Source organism: Halichoerus grypus, chromosome 8 (assembly GCF_964656455.1).
Source record: "Halichoerus grypus chromosome 8, mHalGry1.hap1.1, whole genome shotgun sequence".
Taxonomy (NCBI): domain Eukaryota; kingdom Metazoa; phylum Chordata; class Mammalia; order Carnivora; family Phocidae; genus Halichoerus; species Halichoerus grypus.
In genome coordinates, this window is record NC_135719.1 from 26,187,171 (window position 1) to 26,207,801 (window position 20,631).

The 20,631-nt window shown below is 49.6% G+C and overlaps 1 long non-coding RNA gene across 1 annotated transcript in view; it reads right to left on the bottom strand.

Annotated features, from left to right (window-relative positions):
- The window catches only part of LOC118536173 (uncharacterized), a 39,967-nt gene extending 19,937 nt beyond the window's left edge, over positions 1 to 20,030 (bottom strand). The window contains exon 1 of the long non-coding RNA XR_013450306.1: positions 19,714 to 20,030. This is a non-coding gene — a long non-coding RNA (uncharacterized LOC118536173). The remainder of the gene's footprint in view (positions 1 to 19,713) is intronic.
- Positions 20,031 to 20,631: the final 601 nt, after the last annotated feature.

Consider the following 20,631-nt stretch of genomic DNA (forward strand, 5'->3'; position numbering starts at 1 on the left):
AGAGGGCAGAGCCGAACCACTAAGCAGAGGACTTGGGTCTCCTTCTGGGCCAGAACAGGAGAGGACGTGAGCAGGCAGCTGGGCAGCAGTGCAGGGGCGGGGTGGAAGGGCAGCATGGGGCCCGGGGTGGGGTATGGAAAGAATGCGTGGGTTCAGGAGAAGCCGCTCCCAGCTGTGGGACCTTGAACAAGTCCCCAGGCTCTCTGAGCCTGGCTTTTCTCCTCTGTGAAGTGGGACTCACAAGCCAGCCTGCTGGAAGTCAAGTAGCCCACAGCTGTGACGTGCTGTGTGAGCCAGGAGGGGACGCAATGCAGAAAGTCCCCCCATTTGTGCCAGTGAAGGTGGAAGGGAACGTGCAGGGATGTGATGGGGACCCATCTGGACAGAAACATCTAACACCCTGGCACACGCAGCACCTCCTTCATATGATTCCCTGCTCCACACACATTCCAGATTGCCGGACCTCCTGTTTTATGTTTCTGATTCCACAGGTAACATACGAGGACAGACCAAGCCAGGCATGCGCACGTGCACATGTGTGCACAGGCACGTGCATGCACGCACACACACACACACACCCCAAACCCTTGCTTCCTCCCCGCCATCAGTAGCAGAGTGCACTGGGTCCTGTTCTTCTACACTTAGTACCCATATGCTCAGCACCCCAAGTGAAGAGTGGGGGGGGGTGTATGTGTGCGCGTGTGCCCGTGAGATCAGTTCTCAGCATATGTGTTGCTCCAACTTGCTTTTGTCACCTAACACCAGGACTTAGGAAGGACCTTGTTCCAACCAGACATCAGAACATCCTCTGTAGGCAGGTGCCAAACTTCACAGAGCCACGCCACCGCTGAGTGGTGTTTGGGTTATCTCAGACCTCACTCAAGACAAAGAAAGATTGAGAAACAATAATGACAGATTTCTATAGTATCTTTATTTCATAAACTGTCCAGAGGTGGCAGGGATGTTTTCCAGGTTCGGAGACTGAGAGGTCCAGAGGCCACACCATGGCCACCCGCCAGAGGGTAGAGTCAGCCTCCAGCGTCCTGCCCGCCACTATCAAAGGAAGCATCTCTGCTCGGAGGAAGGCATCTCTCAGGAACCCAGTCCCTGACCCTGTGGATTGCCCCTGGACCCCTGAGCCACATGCATAACCAGACTTACTGTCCTCCATTCCCAAAGGCCCACAGAGGGGTCTGGGAAGCTGGGGCAGGGACCCTCAACCAGGGCAGCTCTTCATCAGCTCAAAGAGGGCTTGATCTCTTTCCCAAAGGGCTGGTGTGCTTTTGTGATTGCCAAAATAACGGTAGTGGGATACTTTGGTGCCCTGTGAATACCCCAGTCCCCAGTAACCTCTCACTAAATGGTTTCAGCTTCCACCGATGGTCCTGGCCTGAATCAATTACACACTGAGGGTTGCAGGTCAGTGACTTTCTGATTCTCTCCCTCTTTCTACATTATCTGACATTCTCCCGTAAAGAAGAACTTCCCATACTCCCTGGGATGGACAAGTGTTTCTCCAAACAAAGTGCCATGCCCTCCTCTCATGGTGGGAAATGGGCCTTCCTTCCTTCCTTCCTTCCTTCCTTCCTTCCCTCCCCCCTTCTTTCTTTCCTTGTCTTTTTCTTTTTTCTTTCTTTTTTTTTTTTTTTTTGGTGATCACAATGGGCCTATGATTTGTATGTATTGTTTTTTGTGCTCAATTACAGTCACTGTGCTTTTCAATGTCCCAATTATCCCAGAAATCCTTGAGCACTTGCTTGCTTTCTGGCACAAGATGTCCCAGGCCTGCTTCATGCTGCTCCTGCCCCAGACCTAGAATCAGCTGGTCTCCCAAAGAGCCTCAGGTCCCCAGCATGGGAGCGGGATTTAGAACCCAGGATCCTTCCCTCCATGTGCTCACTGCTTCGAAGGTGACCCACTTCCATTTACAGAAGAAAGATCGGACAGCAGAGAGGGGCTGGGGCCTGCCACTTCCCACAGACAGCTAGGGCAGAGCGGGGACTAAGCTTCCAGCCTCCCAACTCTCCACAGACTCTCTGGGGTGGGGAGAGGTTGCTAGGTTGGTGAGTTCCAAGCATACAACCTGGAGCTCATGGTCCTCCCCAGGGAGGCCTCGTGAGGGTCCTCTTCATATACTTGGTCTCAGCCCTGCAGTCAGGGCCTTAAACCCAGGTGACGAGTAATTTCAAGGGCACTGGAAAATGCCAGACACTGAAATCGAGCTGCCCACCCATTAGCTGATGCCTGAAATTCCACCATTCATTCCTAAATGTAGAGTAGATCCCTGTTTATGTATAACCTCCCTGAGGAGCTCACTTTAAGTGTTCAGGTGTTCCTGACATCACCAATGGGACAGACAACCCTGAGGTGCCTGGGCCCTGAGGTTGGGAAGAGGGGCCACGCTGCATTGGGGAGGAGCCTGAGGACTTACACAGACTTTGGGGACTGTCTAGGTCTGGGCCCCACTTCTCAGACATGTGTCACAATCTGGCAGCCCCAGGCCTCTGCCCACCCACTGCTCTAGGAAAAAAGTACATCACCCCCATCTAGCCTCCAAGATCCCCACAGGGCTCCTGGGGCTAGATGCAGAACCTCCAGCTTTATGGCTCTAATACATTGAGCTCATGATGGTCAATGAAAAAATCCATGTGTTTTCTTTTCCCTGGTAACCCCTTAGTCTTCAGGGCCTACCAAAGCACCAAAAAAAAAAAAAAAAGGAAATGTAAATCTTTGACAGAGTAGAGAGGCGGGGAGTGAAAACATCAAGCCAGCCAAGAGTGGTGGTAGGCGGAGTGCAAGTGTGTGTGTGTGTGTGTGTGTGTGTGTGTGTGTGTGTGTGTGTGTAGGGGGGTGTGTTAGGAGGCCTGATTCAAGCTGCATCTACTTTGAGGAGTAGGCCCCAAAAGACCTCAAAGGGTCTATAACCTTTGAGATGGGCTCACCCCACCCCTCCACTCTGCCCTTCCCACCTGTTCCCTGTGGGATCCAAATACATTTCAGGCCAAGAAGGTTCTTTCTCATTAACAGAATGAGGAAAAGGAAAATTGGAAAATTGTTTTCAATTCACACAGAGCTATTTCTGTTTGTGACAGGATACTACTTTGACATATTAATCAAAGGGCTTTGTTTTCTGTTTGGGGGCTTTTTGTACATTATGCTACTCCGTCATTTAGCCCATTCAGACAGGGGGTTATTTTAGACTGGGGGTCCTCAGGGTGGGGGCCACACAGCAGAGAACAGAGCATGCGTGGGTAGGTTTTGGCATCCACCGCAGGCTGCTGAGACTCAGGAAGAGGAACAGCAGGAGCCAAAGCTTAATATTGGAAGAGCCCAGCTCTTTTGAGAGAGAAAGTTTTGGTTTTCTGTTTTGGTTTTGGTCCAAAAAGGCCCAGAGGACAAGGGTTAGACCATAAAAAGGAAAGAATGCATTCAAAGCCAGTCCTGCCACCTAGAAGAAGCTGGTCCAGGAGGGCAGAAGCAGGGAGGTGGGAAGCAGGAGTGGCGGCCACTCTGAGACCCTCAGTGCAGGTCAAGATGGTGCACGTGTTGGAGACGCATGGCTGGAGCTTTGTGGAGTCTGGAGAGGACAGAAGAGAGTCAGGCCTGGTAAGCCTTGCCCCGCCAGGATTTCCCACCATAGCAGGTGAGCTAGCATGCTTAAACATGGGGCCCAGGCCACCTCTGGCTTTCTCCTCCATCATTTCTGGTGGTGGGGTGTGAGGGGTGCTCCAAGCAGCAGATGGAGAAAAGGGGAAGGAGAGCAAAAGGCCACCCCATAAACATGTCTTCAGGATATTCCGCAATCACTGCCCGACAGGACTTCTGCTTTTACCCTTTCCACGAGAACAAAGACACCCACCTGAGTGTCACGGAAGCTGAGCCCACGTGGGGTCTTATTTCAGGAGGCCACGAGCCATCAGGAGATGCTCTGAGCCCGGCCTGCAAGGCTCCAGCCTATGCCGCACAGCGAGGTGCCCCTGAGCCCCCAAGGCTGTGCCTGCCGACATCTCTGCCCTAGTGACATCTCTCCCCCTGCTCCGTCCCGGGTTCTCAGGCTTAGGAGGCAGGGGCCTCTCTGGCCTGGCACTCTTCCTTCAACGAGGCCATTTTACCAATAAGAGCTGACCCAGCCCACCAGAGCTGTGCTTCCTCAAATCGTTAGCCACTACTCGTCTTTGGCTATTGGCATAGAAATTTACATTAATTAAAATCAAATAAATTTTGGTGCTCAACATCACGAATCCTCAGGAAAATGCAAACCCAAACCACAATGAGATGTCACCTCTCATATATGAGAATGGCTATCGTCAAAATGACAGGAGATGACCAGTGTTGACGGGGAGGTGGAGAAAAAGAGATCTGTGTGCACTCTTGGTGGGAATGCAAATTGGCATGGAAAGCAGTGTGGAGGCTCCTTGAACAATTAAACATAGAATCACCATATGATCCAGCGATCCCACTTCTGGGTATTTACCTGAAGGCAGGGAAAACATTAACTCCAAAAGATACTGTACCCCCATGTTTACTGCAGCATTATTTACAAGAACCAACACATGGAAGCAACCTAAGTGTCCATCAAGAGATGAATGGATACAGAAAATGTGGCAGACAAACGCATGGGCACGCACGCACACACACACACACACACACACACTGGAGTATCACTCAGCCATAAAAAGGAAGGAAATCTTACCATTTTTGACAACATGGATAGACCTCGAGGGCATTCTGCTAAGTGAAAGGAGTCAGATAGAGAAAGACAAATACCGTATGATCTCACTTATGTGTGGAATCAAAAACCAAAGAAACAAAAAAACCAAACTCATAGATACAGAGAACAGATTGGTGGTTGCCAGGGTGGGGATGGGGGTGGGTGAAATAGGAGAAGTGGTCAAAAGAGACAAACTTCCAGTTATAAAAGAAGCCCTGGGGATGTAATTCACAGCATGGTGGCTATAATTAATACTACATTGCATATTTGAAAGTTGTTGTGACAGTCAATCTTAAAACTTTTCATCATGAGCAAACAGTATTCGTAAGTACGTGTGGTGATGGATATTAATTAGATGCACTGTGGTGATCATTTCTCCGTATATGCAAATATCGAATCATTATGTTGTACACCTGAAACTAATATAATGTTATGTGTAATTATATCTCAGCAAAAAATAAACAAGAAAATTAAATAAATTTAAAAAGTCAGCTCCTCTATCACACTAATATTTCAACATTTTAAGTGTCCAATAGCCACATGGGGCTAGTGGTTACCATACTGGACAGCACAGACACAGAACAATCCATCACTGAAGAAAGTTCTATTGGCAGCACTACCCCAGAGGGATGAGGGTTCAGAGTCTTCAAGTTTCCACTTGGGGAACCATAGCAGTGGGCCCCGTTCACCTCTCCTGCTTCTTCCCTCACCACAATCCCCGCTTCTGATGACCAGAGCCACACCTTGGCCCCATCACACCGACCAATGGGATGGTGCAGGGGCCCAAACGGAGGAGAGACCAGCAGGGACAGGAGGAGGACGGTCAAGGAGGATCGGGGTGCTGTTGGCCTCTGTGATGGCTGACTGGGCAAGTGGAAGCAAATCCCCTCTCTGCTGTCAACTTCCTCATCTACCCACCCACTCATCCATCCACCGAAACATCCACCCATCCGCCCTTCCATCTATCCACTCTTCCATCCACCCATGTAACCATCTACTAACCCATCTACCCACCCACTCATTCACCCACCCACTCATCTGCCCATCCACTCATCCACCCATCCACCCACCCATCCAACCTATTTACCCACCCATCCATTCATCCACCCACCTATCCACTTAACCATCTACCCTTCCACCCATCCACCCATACATCTATCCACCCACCCATCCATCCACCCACTCATTCACCCATCCATCCACCTACCCATCCACGCATCTATTCATCCATCCGTGTATCCATCTATCCATCTGTTCCATACTCCTGCTTCCAAGCATTGTGGATACAAAAACAAATGAGCCAGACTCCCACCTCAGTATGAACACAACTAGCAAGATAATAACAACAATGGCACGGCGGCTGTCAGTAATGGGACAAGTGCTCTGATAAATGTGGAATGAATGCCACATGGAGGAGACACAGTAAATGGTAAAAACTGATGAGCACTGAGGAGTCCGTCCAGGGCCCTCCTCCCCTAGGAGAAGGTGCTCCCCAAGGTGGGCCGAGGCTGCCGATCCACATGCTGGGACTGGCCCCAACACCCTAAAGGAAGCTTGTGGGAGGCTGAGTGACCTCCCAGGACCTGTTCTGGACGGGGCCACTCGGCCACGGTGGAGCCCTGGCCAGCCCCCCACCTGCCTGCCCTGTGGCTCCCACTCCCAGGCTGCCAAGTCTCCACCCCCACAAGGGGAACAAACCCAGGAACCCCCAAGGGGTGACCTCACCTGCAGAGGAGCCTGGCCAAGTCTGCCTTTTTGGCTTCCGGCCTCTGAAGGGAAGGGTTTGGAAAAGGTGGGCCTGGCTACAGTCCCAGCTCTCCCACTCTTGAGCTGGGGGGCTGCTCAGAGCTTCAGAGGCTCCGAATACAAAATGCAGACCCACTTGCCTTGCAGAACTGTGTGAAGATTACACACGGTGTGGGCAAAGGCCTATCTGGTGACTGGCATACACACGGTTACCATTTGAAAAGCGTTCCCTTTCCACTCTCACATACTCTAATGCTATAAACTAGAGATTTGAGGCCCACAGGATTACTTCACAAGCCTGAACTAAACCATCCTGTACATACTCTCCCGCCTGCACTCAACAGGAAAAGGGCAACACGTCATGAATCAAAACACCTTTGACCTGCCTGGGAGATCTGCTCCCCCACACACTTCACCTGAGTCTTTGGAGAATTTTCATCACTCGTGTCAATGTGCCAAACAACCTGGAGGTCTGAGGCCTCCAGGGAGGCCGCCTTTTACAAGTGTGGGAATAGCCACGGAGCCTCGATTCATCGTGGGCGGGAAACGGGGCCTGTGCACACCTGAGGGCCAGCTGATTGGTGGCATTTCACTGCTGGTTTTTAAAAGGTTCAAGATCAGATCCATTTGTTGTGAATGCCCCTTGAGAGCCGAGTGGGCCACAGGGTTGGCCAAACCATTTCTCTCCCACAGGAACATCTCCTACAGGCAACATCTGCCCAAGAGTTCAGGCCAGATGAGTCGAGAAATATTTCTGGAGCACCTGGTGCTGGGCTATGTTTGAGGGACAGACAGATAATATTCAAACAATATGAATTTATGGCATGCCTACTCTCCCAGGGACTCTGCCAGTCAGTGAATAAGACAAGGTTGGTCTCCCCCTCATGGGCCTGGTATTCAATTTGAGGAGCAGATAAGGAGACAGTCAAATAAATAAGACGATTACAGACCAGTAAGTGTTCAAGTATTGCAAAGAAAATAAACAGACTGAGATGACGGTAACACTAAGTGATCAGAGTCCTCTTTGACAGCATGCCATTTCAACTGAGATAGGAAGGATGGAGAGTGAGCCAGTCGTGGGAAGAATGCAAGGGAAAACATGACAGACAGTGACTAGCATGTGCAAATGCCCTGAGGCAGGAAAGAAGTTGCCATGCTCAACCCCCTGAAAGACTCAGGCAGCTGGAGCAGGAAAAGAGAAGCAGGAACAGATAGCTGAGGCCACATAAGCCATAAGGAGTGTAGATTTTATTCTTAGATACATAGGAAGCTGTTGGAAGGCTTGAGACAGAGGAGTCACGCGCTCCCATGTAGGCTTAAGGAATGCCACTCTTCTGTTGTTGTGCGGAGAACGGACTGGACGAAACACAAGTGGAGACGAGAGACCTATTAAGAAGCCTTTGGAGCCCTCCAGTTGAAAACTGAGGCCTACCTGGTTGACAGTGATGGTAGCAGGACAGAGGGAAGTGGAGAGAATTGGGATATTTTTGAATACAGAGCCCAAGGCAACTTGCTGCTGGGGTAGATCTGAGGTTGGAAGGAAAGAAGGAGAATCAAGGATATCTCATACACTGCAGGCTTTAACACGGTGGTTCCAGTGGCTGAGATGGGGCACACCGACTGAGAGTGGATAGATAGATTATAAAGGGAAACTGGGAGCTCTCCGGTGGATACAGAAAGTTTAGAGAGACCTGTGGAACAAGCAAACACAAGGGATCTAGGGGTGTTAGGAACTCAGGGGAGGAGTCTGGCCTAGAGATAGAAATGCAGCACCATCCACTCACAGTTGAAACAGGACCCTTCAGATATAGAAGCGAGGAGGAGGTGAGGAAGTGGACATGGCCCATGGGGTGACACCTGTCACATTTTCTGGCTGCCCCATACCTTGAGAACACTCAGGCTCTGTTTGGGAGACTTGCCCACCTTAAGTCTTGCGTCCCTGCAGTAGAGTGGAGAAAATCCTCTTCCTGGGCTCCTTTGCACGCAGGCCTCAATTACAGGACCTGCCTCCACCAATCAGATTCAACCTCGTGAGACATGAAAATCCCTTCCCAGCCTCCTCTGCAGCCAGGGCACGAGCATGTGACCTGAGCTCCACCAATCAGATTCAACCTTGTGAGACATGAAAATCCCTTCCCAGCCTCCTCAGCAGCCAGGGCACGGGCATGTGACCTGAGCTCCACCAATCAGATTCAACCTTGTGAGACATGAAAATCCCTTCCCAGCCTCCTCTGCAGCCAGGACACGGGCATGTGACCTGAGCTCCACCAATCAGATTCAAGCACATATGGCATCAGTGCAGAGGGAAGCTCCAGAGGATAGTAGCGGTTGAGCTCCAAGCACCAAAGGGACGCTGGTGGTGGCAGCAGGGCCATTGCAGTAAGGTAAAGCTCCAGGCAGTGGACCCACTGTCGCATCTCGTGCTCCATGGAGTTGTGCAGTGGCAAGACATTTGGCCAACTGTCACCTGCTACAAGGTGGGACACAAACCATATGCCAACTGAGGCTATAGAATTGGGAAAATGTGAGGAAAAATCCAGAATGGGGGCATTATTGGCTACTTTGGGCAACGTTCTACAAGAAAGGAAGGATTGAGACCAGTGACAGATGGGGATAAGTAGCAGTGACAGAAGGGAAAGTGACAGCACTGAGAGAGGGACCCACTCCCAGTGGCCTGCCAGCAGAATGGATGGAAAGTCCCAGAGTTTAGAGTCTTGCAGGATTTTACACACACACACACACACACACACACACACAGTTTCTTTACCCCAGACTAAAGCAAGTTCTTGCCTGCAAATGACAGCTGTAGCAGGAGATAAAATTGAGACAAGAGGTCTTTTTCCAGAACCTTCTCTTAAGAATTCCATCTAAGAGAGGGACCCCTGGAAAAGAGCATAGGAAGGGGATGTCTCCCGCTGAGGTCACTGTTTTAATCACCTCAATACAGTGACCCTTCCGTTACGGTGAGGACACAGCAGAGGCCAGGGGGTCAATAATTGGAGTGGTCATGTGTAAGGCTTCGGCTAGAGCAGCTCTTCGGCTGTGGTCAATGGAACTGACCCCTCCCTAAAGACCAGAAGCCAACCAAGTTTTTGAGTGAAATGTATTACCCAAAATAATCAACCCAAGGCTGGTGGTAACAGCCAATCCCTGAGGCAACCCCCCAGGACCCCAACCTCACACCAACAGGAAGCTGTGTGGCCCCCCGAGATGGCATACCCCCTAAGACCTGCCTCTCAGGTGGCCATGGAGGATAATGGACAAGGAGGACCCCTCTGGGGCGGCAGAACCGAGTCCACAGGGGGCCATGGCTATGGCAGAGCCTCCCAGGAGCAGAGCAGGGTGCCACGTGGCCACGCAAGGAGCAGGGTGGCTGCTCAGAGCAGGACATCGCGTGCTCCCCACTCTCCCTTTTTCTGAATGGACGCTGTTTCTGCAGTCTTCCCGTGTCTAACCCATCACTGGTACTGAGAACGTTGGAACAGATAAGTTGTCTTGTAGTTAAAGGTCGCAGGACCACGGGCAGCCTTATGGAGAAGCCTGACCAGATGGAGCGGGATGACAGCTTGGCTGTGTGCCCCGGACACAGGCATGTTTTCTGTGTGGGTGGAAGGGTATGACAGGTGTTGGCTAGTAAAGGGGCAGGCTGTGTGGTGGTTCCTGCTAGCTGCCTGCCCAGTGTCCATCCCCCCTTTCTTTCCTGCTAACAGAGTCCTGGTTTGGAAGGAAGTATAAACGTGCCCTTGTAAAATACTCGTTTTCTCAGTTAGAGGTGGCCATGGATGCAGGTCTGGCCATTGAAATGTAGGCTTCTGAGGGAGAAGAACCCCTTTTAGATAAAAAGTCAAAGCTTTGCTGGAAGAAAGACTACCTTCGTTCCTTTGCCTCTCCCTCCTTCCTCCTCTTCGTGCATAGGAAGGAGAGGTGATGCAGGCAAGGCAGCAGCCATGTTGTGACGATGCGGTGTGAAGGGAGGTCATCAAGCAGTGTGAGGGAGCCAGAGAGATGTGGGAGGTTAGGAGAGAGAGGAGAGACATGAAATGGTGGTGGGTGGGAGAGCAAGCTTGCCAAGAACGTCAGATACTACCTCACTCTCAAGGAACCAAGACAGGAGGTGCTAGGAGGGGAGCAAGCAGTGCTCTGGGAACATAGAAGGGAGAAGGACAAGGAGGGGAAGGCAGAGTGCAGCCCAGGGGAGTAAGCGACCCTGCCAAACATTTTCTAATACCATCCATTATCTGAAACAGGAACAATGCCATCGGTGATATTCACGGTGCAGTGAGCTACACACTTGCAATTCTCCCAATCTATTTAAGTGGAATCGAAAAGTCAAACCACAATCTAAATCAGCATTAAATTTTTATGGCACTCATAAATGTATTTATGGCCAGGCAGGCTGACTTTTCCTGTAGAATAGGGAGGTCAACAAGACGTGTAAATTCCCCAACGGCCCTTTTTGGAATTCAGAGGTGAATCTGGAAGGAGAAACTGATTACCGCGTGGGGGCATGCACCCTGGGCTTGCAGGCTGGCTAGTCCCCAGCGACCATCTGATGAAATGATGACACTGAGAGCAGGACATCAGGCAGCTAAGCACAGGTCCTCTGGTGGGCAAGGAAGTGGGAAAACATTATCCTTCCCCCAGCTCCTTAGAGGATTCCAGAAGGCACCAGCCTGGTGCAGTGGAGTCTTGCCCGGGGCAAGTTTCTTAACCTCTCTGTGCTTCAGTTCCCCGATCTGGAGGATGGGGTCACGAGAGTAGCATCTAGCACACAGCTAGAACCCTGTAAGGTGCTCAGAGCTGTGGCTGGCGGGTGGCCTTGAGTATCTGCTTTTGCTATTTTCTGATTTTTATTGTTGCAGAGAATGCCAGAGGGGGTGGAGGGGCCTGGGAAACTGTGGGGCTGGGACAGTAACAGGGGAAGGCGTCCCGGACTCGGCCGACCCTAGAAGCCCCAGAAGCCCACTGTGCAGGGGCCAGGCCCCGACACCCCAGGCACTGCACACCCTCCCCGCCCACCCAGGAAGCGGTTTGGTTTTGTATGACATTTGTTCTGAGTGTGCAGACCTCTCGGGTTCCTGTCCCCACCGAGCCTCCCACCCTGCTCCCTGAGGGGAAGTGAACTGTGGTCCCTGCTGGGGCTTTGGTCTCCCTCTGGGGTGGCAGTGCTCTTGGTTGCATCACCTCTCACCTAAAAATGCAAGCTCTGGGAAGACAGGGCCCTGTCACCCCCTACGAGGTCCCCCGACCGGAGCCCCGCACAGCAGGCATTTACCCTGGCCAGGAACAGTCCTCAAAGAATTTTATCAGTCCAGAGCGCCACAGAGCCTTCCTGTCTGCTACAGCCTGGCCAACACAAAAATAGCGCCACTGATTAGGACCTTTCCAAAGCGCTACGGGTAGCGCCGTCCGGGGTGCCCGAGGGACATGCTCGCTCTATCTTTACAGAAATCAGAAGAAACTTATTTTAGCACAGCATCTTAGAAAAGAAATTTGCCACGATCTTTAAAAGGCCATAAAAAGTCCATCCCCTTTAACCCAGAAATCTCATTTTCTGAGAATGTAGCTCAAGGGAATAATTAAAAGGAAGGAAGGAAAAAAAAAAAGTCATAGTTAAAGCTATCCACGGCAGGGTTTGACTAAAACATCTAAGGCGACTCTGGAAATGGCCTCGCGTCTGTCCAACACCAGAAGGATGGCTGTGATCGTGCATGGCTGTCAACTCCATGGCGTCCCGTGCGACTGTTAAAAATGGCGCCTGTTTCACAAGGACAAACGAGGAACAGGAAATGGCACGTGGAGTAACTGACATGAAATGTGCCCGCCACCCATGACCTGGAAGGAGTTTGTGTGTTGGGATGTTGGGATTGCAGGGGACCCTGCCTCCCTCCTTCCTTCCTTCCTTTTTTTCTTCCACTTCCTCTTCCTGCCTTTAAAGGAGGCCATTGGGTTTTCTGCCTGCCCTCAAGAGGCAGAGACCAGAGCCCGCAGCCTGGGTTCCTCCTAGCCGGTAAAGAGAGGGGGAAATCCTTGCTCTACCTCTCAGCCCACGTACAATCCAAACAACAATAGCATCATCATCACCACTGCTCTTGTCCTCAAAGCCAGAACCACGCTAAATCACATTTGCCCCAATAAATCCATAGTTTCAGAGACTCCAGCCCCAGAGAGACCACCCCCTGGAAGGCAACATGTAGCAGTCACATACATGGATCCTGGATTGTATCCCAAGGAATACAGGCCAGTCCCACTATGGGAAAGCCTGTTAGACAGAAAAATCAAATTCTAAGCCCAAAGGAGAAGCTGATGATGGTGTGTGAAGATGAGGAGCCCCCACCTGGGGTGATCAGCAGAGCAAGCAGCATGGGAGCCCAACATGTCCCTGGCAAGTTCGGGAAGGGGCAAACACCTCCCAGGCTCACTCTGGCCTTGGGTGGCCAGGCTTGAGCTGGCAATGCCTCAGGAGGAACAGACTAGGTCGGAACCTGGGCACCAGTTCTTGGCCCACAACACATTACCCAAACATCTGAACCACTGTCTGTGCCCATGTAATGTGAGGATTGAGACTTCAGCCTTGGAAGCTTTCTCAAGCAGGAAACAAAAAAGCACCAATCTTAAGGGAAAGATTTATTTGACCACACTGCAATAGGACGTCCGTTATCAAAAGACATCATGAAGAGGGTAAACACAAGTCACAAACTGACAGGATTCACAGCAATTCTAACCAACAGGGAGTTGGTATGCAAAGTTTAGAAAGAACGCCTTCAATCCAACATGGAAAAGACATGAGTCCAATGGCAAAATGAGCAAAAGCCACAAAGAGGCATTTGCAAATGCAGGAACTCAAATCACGAAGAAAGGAAACATTGTTTAACCTCAAATGGAAAAGAAAACCAAGATAAGAATGTAGAGTGATGGGAATCTGTTAAATCGGAGTACAGTTCAGCACAATGGTTCTGGAGGACAGTCTGGAAGCATCCAGTGAGGGGATACATACCCGCCCTATGATGGTGTAAGCAGTCCAAAGCTCAGAACACTGGCAACGATGCAAATCACCCCCAAGTGTAGACTAAATTATTTTTCAAATGTGGCACATTCACTCAATGGCACCCAACATTCATTATATGGCTAAATCTCAAAAACATTTTGGACAGAAATGGGGAAAGAGTCATAGAATTTAAAAAGAATATATTTAATCTGATCTTATTTCTAGAAAGCACAAAATGAAAGAAAACCATCCAATGCATTGATTTGAGACGCACATATACGAGGGTGCTACCCACCTCAGTGTTCATTTTACGACTATTTAAGATGTCGCTAAAATGATGTTTGCATGGCATGACTCATTGCGCTATTGCTTGTAATAGCCAAAGATTGAAACAACTCGTGTCCATCCATAGGGACTGGTTCAGTAGATCAAGGGGCACCATGTGTCACTGTGCCAAAGCTAGAAAGCAACTACGGGATCTCTGCATGAAAGATCTCCGGGATATATTGCAAAGTAGGAGAAATGAAACCAAAGCATAGACAAGGCAGTGAGCCATGCCTTCCCTTTTCTGTAGAAAATAAGGAAAATAAGAAAGCATATTTTCGTGGGCTTGTCTTTGCCTGATCTTGCTCCCAAAAATCAAGCGACCTTCCGTGCCCAGTCTAGTTTGTCCTGGCAAACCTTGGTGACACCTTTCCCTGGTGGTAAGGTCCCAGTTAGAACAGTACATTCCATCGGTCACCCTAATCCAAATCCATAGCCGTTTCTTCTTTGTCCTGAGCACACGGCTGGACTGTATGTCTCAGCCTCTCATGCAGTCAGGTTGGGCCATGAGATGAGTTCTAGCCCAGAAAGTGAAAGAGAAGTTGTTATGACTCTTAGGCCCAGCCTTGTAAAACTCTGCCATGTGAGTTCCTTGCCAACCAGCTGGGTGTCAATGCCAAGGGCAGCCTCAGAGACCCTGAGCTAAAAATAGCAGAGCCCCCCACAGCCTGGATCCCTGACAACCCACTCTCCTCCCCCTGCCTCTGCTGCTCCCGGACTGCTTTGGTGAGTAGAACTCAGAGTATTTGCGCTTTAGCCACTAGGCATGCGGGGGTGTATGTGTTTTAGCGGCCACCCTAATGAATGTAATTAATTTCTTATTTGAAAAAAACAAAATAAATGTACAAATATATTGCACCTGCTTCTTTATCTGTAGCATATATCTTAAAGGGAAAATTATTTAAAATAAAGATCCTTAACCACAGGATTCTTGTAAGAATTTTTAAAATAATGCAATATATGGGCGCCTGGGTGGCTCAGTCGGTTAAGTGTCTGCCTTCAGCTCAGGTCATGATCCTAGGGTCTTGGGATCAAACCCCATGTTGTGTCGGGCTCCCTGCTCAGTGGGGAGCCTGCTTCTCCCTCTCCCTCTACCCCTCCCCCCTCCACTTGCGGTCTCACTTTTTGTGCATGCGCTCTCTCTCAAATAAATAAATAAAATCTTTAAAAAGCAATGCATATAAAGCTCCCCTCTGTGACTGGACCAGAATCAGTGCTCTAAAATGTGTAGCATCTGGGGCACCTGGTGCCGCAGTCTATTGAGTGGCGTCCGACTCTTGATTTTGGCTCAGGTCATGATCTCAGGGCTGTGGGATCAAGCCCCGCATCGGGCTCTGCACTCAGCGCGGAGCCTGCTCCTCCCCCTTGCTTTCACATTCTCTCATTCTCTCTCAAATAACTAAATAAAATCTTTAAAAGTAAAATAAAATCTTTAAAAGTAAAATAAAATTTGTAGCATCTCTTTATCTAATTGTTAAATCAAGGGCCATTGTCAGGGCTGATAGCTGGACTGTCCCATCACCAGAACAGTTCCCTCCATCCTTTCTGGATGAAGGGACCCCATCTCCCGGAAGCACCTCTAGCAGGCTCTGTGGGAAGCCGTGCCAACCTCTCTTGGGGGCAGGGGCTGGAGGAGCAGTGTGGGCCTTCCCGGTCTTCTGATAAGCCCCCTGACACTCTAGTCCATCCTCGGGGCTCATCAACTGTGACTTTGCCCACCGGGACAAGACCCAGGCCCTGGGCAGGGGGAGGATGAGATCCAGACAACTAACTCCCCGCTCCCTCCCTTCGTATTTTCTTTTAGATGCCTGAAGTGCCCTTCTCTCTCCCCTCCAATTATTAAAGTAAGAAGTGCTCTTTGCAGGGAATTGGGAAAATATATTAAGGCTTAAGGAAAAACATGAAGATGTCCAGAATCCCATCCACCAGAAACAACCTCAAGGTTTCTCGCTGAGGTGAAGCACTGAGGGCCAGGGCCTGGCTCGTGTGTGTGTGTGTGTGTGTGTGTGTGTGTGTAACTATACACGACACAAAATTGACCATTCGTAGATGCGCAGTTGAGTGGAATTAATACATTCACATCCTTGTGCAGCCATCACCACCGTCCATCTCCAAAACATTTGTCATCTTCCCAAACTGAGACTCTGCACCATTCGACACTCCTCCCTGTTCCTTTCTCCCCACAGTGCAGGCCTGGTAACCACCGCTCCACTTTCTGACTCTGAATTTGCTCACTCCAGGGACCTCATCTAAGTGGGGTTGTGCACAATTTGTGCTTTCATGACTGGCTTCTTTCACTCAGCATCATGTCCTCAAGGTTCATCCATGCTGTAGCAGGTGTCAGGATTCCCTTCCTTGTTTAAGGCAGAATCCTATTCCACTGTATGAATAGACCATATTTTGCTTATCCATTCATCCAAACGCTGAGTGTTTTCTGCAGACTTTTCTCCCTTCGGACACTTACTGGTGTCCTGAGGGCCATTCCCCTCTCCCAACTCAAGACAAAGTCTCAAAGGAGGTGTGAGAGCAAGAAACAGAAAGATCTGGGGACATGCTCGCAGGGTCAGGTGAGATGTCATCTCCTGGACACTGGGGAGAAGGGAGAGGTGAAGATCAGCTGGGGTCATCAAAGGGACGGGTGGAGGTGGACAGGGACTCTCCCGTGACCTGGGCCTGCAGGTGACCCGCTGTCCAGCAGTCCCGGATACCTGGAGCAGTTGGGGGTGAAGGAAAGACCCTGCTCCAACAAGGGGACAGGAACCAAACCAGGGAGTGTCTCAGGGATCTTCCTAAGAAAGACGGTGGTGGACACGTGACCTTTCTTCCACACTCATACACACCTGTAGCCAAACCTTCCAACCCGCCGTACGTGGGCTAATTTAAAAAGTTAAAGTGGGGAATCATAAAACCACTCTTTACAATTTAAAGCTTCTAACTGAAAACATACTTTGTAACTGCAATTTGCTATAGGTTCAAGTCCTAATTGACAACGAGCCACTGGGTAGAATTCCATGTTTGCTTTTTGCGTAAGTCATAACCATAATGTTTCTATGATTTTCAACTTGTTTCCTCCAAAGTGGAGCCAGACCTTGCAAACCGGCGTGAAGCAAGCTACTTGCGGGCAGGGGCCCTGTGACTGGGTTTTCCTGATCTTTCACAGCTGTCTTGCCCACATCTCATTGGACGAGCATTTGTCGTAAGGTGACTCACCTTTATCAAGTGTTTCAACCTACATATCATAAAAACAACAATCCATTCTTATATTACCTTCATATCTCTTTAGTTTGCACCATATTTAATTAGATTGTTTCCTTATTATAACACGTGCAGTTGGCATGAACAACATTGGGAATAAACCCACAGGCTCTCACGGTGGCTCAGCATGCTTTCCAGAGGGGAGGGTGAGCCCTGGCTCATTGTTGGGGGGGGGCAGCGGTCACAGCCTGTGCACATCTGCGTAGATCACAAAATCAGGATCCCTCTGAGTATCCACTATTGATGAAATAATACTTGCAAAGTGTTTATTAAACTAGTCCCTGGGACGCCTGGGTGGCTCAGTCAGTTAAGTGTCTGCCTTCAGCTCAGGGTCCTGGGATCAAGCCCCGCATCGGGCTCCCTGCTCAGCAGGGAATCTGCTTCTCCCTCTACCCCTCCCCCTTGCTTGTGCTCTCTCTCTCTCTCTCTCACGTGCTCTCTCTGTCTCAAATAAATAAATAAAATCTTTTTTAAAAAAATAAACTAGCCCCTGACTCACACAAAGCCCACCATAAATGTTATTAGCTATTACTATTATTGCTAATTTCACCCTTGTGAGCACATCTCCTAGGCTGGACTCTCGATGCTGTGGGCAATTCAGAGCAGCAGAAGCAGGACTCGAAAAGCACGACTGGGGAGATGGGACAGGAACATCCCCAAATTAATGGCCCAAGTACATAGCAAGTGGTCGCAACAGCAGTGAAAGATACCACGTGATCTCCTGGCATATTAACATGTAGCACCTCAGAACTTGCTCTGTAATACCTGGGTGCAAGAGACATTTCCTTGTTTTTCAAATAAAAAGTTTTACACTTAAAAAAAAAAAAATTGTCTTTGAGAAAGTCATACCGGAACTCGTTCATATGGTACAAGCCCCAAACTACATAGGTGTGGGGACTTGGTCCCCCTGAACCCCCACCACCCAGAGGAAATGTTGTCTGGGGGTGGCTTGTTCAGGGTGCTGGACTCACCACTAAACAGGACTCCATCTCCTTCCCCTCTCTCAGGGTGGCCAGGACATTCCCCAAAACCTCAAGGCACCACCCTCCATCCTGTTCCAAGGGACTGAAACATAAAGACCAGTGGTTCCCCATGGGAGCAACCCAGCCCTTTCTGACACCCGGGGGTGGCTTCCCCTTCCTGGGCTGGGGGTGGGAAACCCTCTAGGGAGAGCACAGCTGCGAAAAGAAAAAGCCACACACGAAACCCACAACAGGGAGACACCAGCTCATGTTTTCCACAGTTACTCACCTTTTCACACCCTCCCTCCGTAAGTCCCTGCAGAGGACACGTTCCTTGGCTGGGGCTGGACCTCTGCCCAAGGCTGCCCCAAGGTGTGGGTGGGGAATGTGGGATGCTAGATGTCTCCCTTCCAAGTTCACACCAGCCACCACAAGGATCGTTTTTCTCGTAAAGACTCACCCTATTACACAAGGCACAGGCAGCAAGTATATAATACAGAAGATCTCTAAGGGACAGGGCAGGCAGAGTTGAAAATCGGAACACCTACAAAGCCATCTCCTTACCCCTTGACTGCTGGAGATCCCTAGAGGGAGCAGCCCCTCACCCAGACATAAAAGAGAACAGCACGGATCTAAGCTGGGTGGGGACATGGGTGGGTGGCCACATTGTGGAACAGATGGAAGAACTGGGGTGGGGGGTTCTGCATTCATCAGAACTTTTTGTTGCCAGTGACAGAAATTGCATTCAGACCAGCTTAGGCAAAAAGGGAATCTATTGGCTTATGGACTTGAAAAATCAAAGGAATGGTAGTTTCAGGTATGGCTGGATCCAGGGACTCGGACAATATCATTCTCTCTCTTACTCACATTCTCTTTTGCTTTCCTGTCTTGACTCATCTTACATTGTGATTTGACCTTTTTTTTATTCCTGCAGAGAAGCCACAAAGGGCCCAGGCTTATATCATCCTGGCTTGGCAAGCCAAGCAGAAAAAAACACTCCCTACAAGCCACATAGAAACCTGACTGGCTTGGATTGAATGTCCAGCCCTTGGGCCAGCCCCCTTAAGCCAAGATGTTGGAAGCACTAGGATCAGGCGAGCCTGGGTCATGTACCACTGATGCAGCCAGGAGGGGGAGGGATCCTGTGACCCACAGTCCTACAAGAACTATCTCAGTAGGAGATGGAAGAGGGTGGTTCTTATGCAGATAAGAAAAAGTTTGCTTGCTGCAGAGGTCCACGTTTTTGGAATGGTATAAATGAAGGCCAGAAGATGGAAATGCCCAGCTAGAGCAAAGCATTCTTGCTGGGAACAGCAGGAAATGAGATGGAAGGCAGGGCAGGCCCCACTACAGAGGGCCCTGGATGCCCTACAAAGGGCTCATTTGCTCGCCAATGGTCTCTCACTTTACCCTCCATCAAAATCACCAATAGATACAACTTGGGGCACCTGGGTGGCTCAGTTGGTTGAGTGTCCCACTCTTGATTTTGGCTCAGGTCATGATCTTGAGGTCAGGAGATCGAGCCCAATATCGGGCTCCATGCTCAGTGGGAAGTCTGCTTGGGATTCTCTCTCTCCTTGTCCCTCTGCTTCTGCCCCTGCTCACTCTCTAAATATATATATATATTAAATCGGCTATAGATACCACTCAACAACAAAATCCAATTTTAAAACGGGCAAGAAATTTGAGTAGACATTTCTCCAAAGAAAATACACAAATAGGGGTACCTGGGTAGCTCAGTTGGTTAAGCATCTGCCTTCGGCTCAAGCCACGATCCCAGGGTCCTGGGATGGAGCCTCGCATCGGGCTCCCTGCTCAGCAGGAGCCTGCTTCTCCCTCTCCGTCTGCTGCTCCCCCTTCTCATGCTCATTCTCTCTCTCTCTTTCTCAAATAAATAAAATTTAAAAAAAAAAAAAAGAAAATACACAAATGAACAGTAAACCCATGAAAAAGTTCTCAACATCACTCATCATCAGAGAAATGTAAATCGAAACTACAGTGAGATATCACTTCATACCCATTAGGATCGCTATTACCAAAAAAGACCCAAAAAACTAACCAACTAACCAAACAAACGAAACAGAAAATAGCAAGTATCAGTGAGGATGTGGGGACATTGCAACACTCACACACCGTGGGTGGGAATGCAAAATGGCGCAGCCACTGTGCTATGACAGTTCGTCGAAAATCTTAAAAATAAAATTACCATATGATCCAGCAATTCCACTTCCAGATATCTGCCCGAAAGAACTGAAGGCAGGGTCTGGAAGAACTGTTTGTATACCCGTGTTTACAGCAGCATCATTCCCAACAGCCAAAATGTGTAAGCAACCCAAGTGTCATCGTCTGATGACCGGATAAACAAAATGTAGTCTCTACAAACAGTGGAAGGTTATTCAGTTTTAAGAAGAAAGATCATTTGGACATAGGCTACAACATGGATGAACCGAGAGAACACGAGGATACGTGAAATCAGCCAGTCACAGAGGACAAAGATTGTATGGTTCTGCTTATGTGAGGTCCCTCGAGTCGTCAAATTCATAGAGACAGGAAGAAGGGGCAGAGGGAGGGATGGGGGAGTGAGTGTTTACTAGGCAGTTTCAGATGGGGGAGATGAAAAGTTCCGGGGACGACTGGTTGTGATG